This window comes from Morone saxatilis, unplaced genomic scaffold, assembly GCF_004916995.1.
Source record: "Morone saxatilis isolate NCDOM2014 unplaced genomic scaffold, NCSU_SB_2.0 Contig12, whole genome shotgun sequence".
Taxonomy (NCBI): Eukaryota; Metazoa; Chordata; class Actinopteri; family Moronidae; genus Morone; species Morone saxatilis.
Window position 1 is genome coordinate 14,108,339 of NW_023339674.1, and position 4,940 is coordinate 14,113,278.

Below are 4,940 nucleotides of genomic sequence, written 5' to 3' on the forward strand. Positions count from 1 at the left end.
TACCCCCTTGGGGTACAAGTAACAGTTACCCCTGTTTGGGAAGTTGGGAGTCATTGTTTTACAGACCAAAACAATTTTACCCTTGTGATGCAAATCAAATCATTCTCATACATTTTCCAACCTTAAAAAGTTTGCGAACAGGACACCATACAATTCCCCAGTAAAATGGTTTGCAATGGAATTATCCACTGATTTGATTTTTTTGTTTGTGACATGCTTGGTGGTTATATTGAGAAAAGAGAAAACATATGAGTTTGGGGATGAATAAAGAAGAACATGCAAGGAAATAGAAGACACTTAAATCCTGACTTCCAGCAATCCGTTTTCACTACTGCACTTCAAAGCGGTCTCATAAGTGGTTTATCACTCCAAAAACACCAAATACAGTATGTACTGACTACAAACTACAGAGAGAAAAGTCATAAACTGATTAGAAAGAAGTGCTCAGTGTCAAAAATCCAGTGCTGTTGAATATTAAATGTTTTTGTCATTAGAAGTAATGCTAATACGGATTAATCATAAACTAAATGGTGAGATTGCCCTGTGAACAACTGCACAACGAAGAAGCCTCCACACAACTTCAGTGTTTTAAACATAATGGCTGTGCATCAGGTTTCTTATTTTCAAGTCGCCATCCATCAGTCTATCTGTCTAACAACAGAATTTTCCTAAATCATTGTGGTTTCCAAAATTTATCTGCTGCACAAATTATCTCTGAGTATTTGCTTATTAGATTTATATCTCTTAAGCCTCTAAAAACTATTTTAATAAAAGTCTAAGAGGGGAACGTCACTCTCATGTCATATATGCAAACTGACATTGCTTCAATTTAAAGGGTCACAAGCCAAAAGGTTAGGAATCACTGCCCTAAATCAGAGCGTTGTGCCTAGAGGGAGCCAAAGAGACACACTAGAGTGATGTTGGCAGTAAAGAAAGGGGTTAGAGTTAAATGGTGAGGTAAAGATGATCAATCAACTCAAACATGTTCTCTCTCCATCACACATACCACAATCAATCAAGGAGTGGGAATATTTAATGGTTAACCGATTACTTATACATATAAAGACACACAATTAAATTACTCACATTATTGTTAATTATGTGATTTATGCAGTCTGGATTTCTTAATCGAATTATTCTGGATTTGCCAACCCCATACATAGCCTATATAGTCTTACAAGCCTGTCCTAACTGCATTAGGGTATATTAAATTGAAAAAAATCCAAACTGAATTGGACAGCTATGAGGTTTATTTTCTCTTCTCCACCTTATTATAGACCACAGGTTTAGGAGTGAACTGTGGGCCCCTGGTGATATATAACCCCAGCAGACCCAGCCTCCAGCCCTCCAGCATGGGTCCAACCACATTATATATCTGGCGAAGACAAGAAAATAAATATGGTCCCGCATCCCGCAGACTTAGATTAATTTTAATGGAAGATGAGAGATAGATGAGCAGTGAACTCAGTCAAGCATGCAGAAAGGACAGAGAGAAAAATGGTTGGCAAGACAGAGACTAGACAGGAAGACATGGAAATAAAGAGATTCTAGTGTTAACATAATTGCCTGTAATTATTCCATATTTCACTTTTTGTTCCCCCTTTTGTAAAGGCTATCACAAAAGTACAGTTAAAATGTGAATATCTATTAGCCTATACCTGGCAGAACTACTTTGTGATGGCCTATAATAACTCCAATGGTAAATTAAGATAGTCCATAGCTACTTAAAGCCTGTGTAAGAAAAAAAAAAGTATTTCCACTCAAACACGACAAAAAAAAAGCTGCTCTTTAGCTGCTTGCAGTAAGAGAAGTGAATGGAGGCGGGATCAGTGCAGAACAAAAGAAATGCATGATCAATATAAGAATGGGAGCTCTGCTGAACCCTGCTGTCAAATTAAAGCAGGTAAAGCATCTTCCTGCATTAGCAATTAATCGAATGATCGGAGCTCAACATGTCCTTTAAATCTGACCCTACATGCCCAATAATTTATTGTTTTCGATTTTAGAAGTAACACATCACAGCACACAACTTTATATTCCTAGAAGGAATATATTAAAAAAAAGGCAAAACCATACCGTTAAATTTAGTGAATGCCGTACTGAGAACCACAGATATAAGTCCATAAAAAATAAAGATCCTTCTGCTGCGCTTTAAAAGTATAACTGGAGCAGTTGCAAGTTGACAGAATGATGAATGTGTTTTTTTACAATATTGCAGCACTGAAACGAGCTGTGCATGCCACCGCAACTTTATGAATGAGAGGAAAAACGCAACATCAGCTCCTGCTTGCTGAACACTAGGTAATCCCAGGCGGGGAAATAGCAGTTATTCCTATTTACTTGCCAGGAAAACTTATCCCAAAGTATGAAAACTTAAAAAGAGCGAGCAATCAAAGTGTAAAACGTGACTAGCCTGTCGTTTTTTCCCCCCATGCAGTTTCTCAAAAAGCCGGTAAAAAGCTCCGACCTTCAGGAACAAAACTTTTTATCCCCTTCTCTGCAATCTTAATCTTGTGATTTGACCCTCATCTATCTAGCAGACATGCATAAAAAAATAATCCCCCGTGAAACAACGGGCTTCTGAAACAATAGTCACAATCAAAGCCATTGATAACTTGATTGTACTGCAGTCAATAGATCACTAATGCGCACAATACCTTGCAACAATTGGAGTGCCTTGGCGTCGAGGAGAACAGAGTCGGAATTTGAGACAGGATATGTGCCCCAGAATGGAATATTGAACTATAGCCTTGTGAGAAAAAGAGAAAAGTTAGGGAAATGCCCTGTTTGGGAGAGGGGAGGGGACACAGAGTGAGGCAGAGACAGAGGGAGAGAGGGGGTAGTAACGGACTGCAGGACAAACCCACATTCCTCAAGACTCCTAGAGTTGTTATAACAGAGGCCAAGCAGCTAAACCTTCACACTGGGGCTAACATGGCTTCACTATCATCATCCTGTAAGAAAAGGCACTCCTTCAGGCTACCTCGGGGATGAGATAAGAGTCTCACCAAAGTTAAATGATCATTGATGGCTGCTAAGCTGCATTTGCATTAACATGAATGTGTGGAAAAGGAGCCAACAATGACAGATCAGTAGGATAACTCACATAATCCATTGAAAAGTGAAGAAAGTCATGATGGTTCATGATTATAGTTACATAGTATTTAATAGACTGTGATTAGTTGCAGTATTTTATGGTTATTGGGCATAATTTAAACGTCTGATTTCACAACCTCCAGCTCCACACACTTTTATTACAAATCACAGTTAATTTATAAATGAAGTTAACAGCAAAGCATAAAAGAGCATGTTAGTCTGTCACAGTGTGTTAAATTTACGCCTCCTATTCAAATACTCCTGCTATTTACTGCCTCAGCCCACTGGTGCTTGTGATTGACACATCCTTGTGTTTTGTTGCCACAAGTGCTGATAGGAAGTTAACATTGAGAGAGTGACCATCTGGGTGGTATATTGGTGAGGACAGCTGAGCACATCTCACATGTTTTCACCTACTATGCTGATCCCACCACTCTTAACAAAAATGGTTAAGTGTAGCTCTAGCTTGAATAAACTGAGAACACAATAGTTTAAGTGTCTGTTCTCAATGCAAAGCCATTGTTACAGGTGGTAATGGAGGTTAATTGATCAATTGAAGGTCATAGCCTTAATCTTACAATAACCAAATTGTCGTTATAGCACATTCAGACTATGAATAAATTTAAGTTACTTTCCTAAAAGAAGTTCCATTATTCTTCACAGGACCTCTGATTTGGACTTTTGTGGATTTGATGAAAGACTGAGAAGAGAAACATTTGACAACCAGGGAATAAAGGTTCAAGACCTTGACTTGACAACATCTGTCCTGCTAAAGTGTCTAACATCTGTCCTTTTGTAACAGAACCTGTGAAAAATGGGATCTAGAGAGTATCACTTTATAATCACTGCTGTTTTGATGCTACTCTTTTGACCCCACAAATGTTCCTATCAAAATGATTAACTTCTCAATATATCCGATATGACTCTATGAAAAACCTTGAAACCCTGTTGTACTTTTCACTGCACAAACACTCGGCAAGTTCATAAAAACTGGATAAAGTTTTTGGAAAGCCCTTCTTCATTGCATACTTTTGGAACCATCACCACAGAGATGAAAACTATTACGTCCTCAAAGGACCTCTGGAGAACCGCTGGTTATCAAAGTGGAGACCTTGTTTGGCACCAAAAACCTCTTTGGAGGACAACAAGCAGAGTCAGTGTTTACCAGGGATAGCAACACTTGAATCGTCTCTTCTGTCTGTTCACACACCCACAGGTTTTGTAAGGGTCATAAATACTTTTTTACACAATAGGGCATTATGTAGACTCAAAGGCTACCTGGCAATACTCTTATTTATTTTCTCCAACATCCTTTGGGCCTGACAGGGCTAAGATGTTTTGTTGTAATGTCTTCGGCCAGTTTTAAAGACAAAGATTAACAAAGCTGGGTAATTACAACCATATGCATTATGCTTTTTGTCTCTGCAGGACTTGGCGTGATCTAAATTTACCAGACTGAATGTGGGGGAGCTAGGATTAGGAACTAGGATTTCTGGAGATGAGATGACATAAAAATGCTTTTAATTATCAGGGGATGTATTTAAATTTTACTTGAAAACTTGAGCGTTTCCACATTGTGTTCATTGATAAATGAGTGTTCATCTTTGTTGCCACCGCATGATTCAAACAACAGCGAAACTAACCATGGAAATTCCCATTAAATCAGATCTTAGCATTGCTACATTCTCCTGGACACAGACATTCAAGCTTCTGCACACATCAAAACACAACCCACTGTACTTTCGTACACCCTCACACTTCTCTCTATTGAACATGGCAATTCATTCTAATGGAGAACATGCAGCCCCGCTGTAGGACCAGCCTTGAACATGCAGTGGAGTCAT

At 38.7% G+C, this 4,940-nt stretch overlaps 1 protein-coding gene across 1 annotated transcript in view; it reads right to left on the reverse strand.

Moving 5' to 3' along the window:
• The window catches only part of fbn2b (fibrillin 2b), a 64,025-nt gene extending 61,228 nt beyond the window's left edge, over window positions 1–2,797 (reverse strand). The window contains exon 1 of the mRNA XM_035653247.1: window positions 2,658–2,797. The gene's annotated coding sequence lies outside the window, so the exon portion shown is untranslated. The remainder of the gene's footprint in view (window positions 1–2,657) is intronic.
• Between the last annotated feature and the right edge of the window lie 2,143 nt (window positions 2,798–4,940).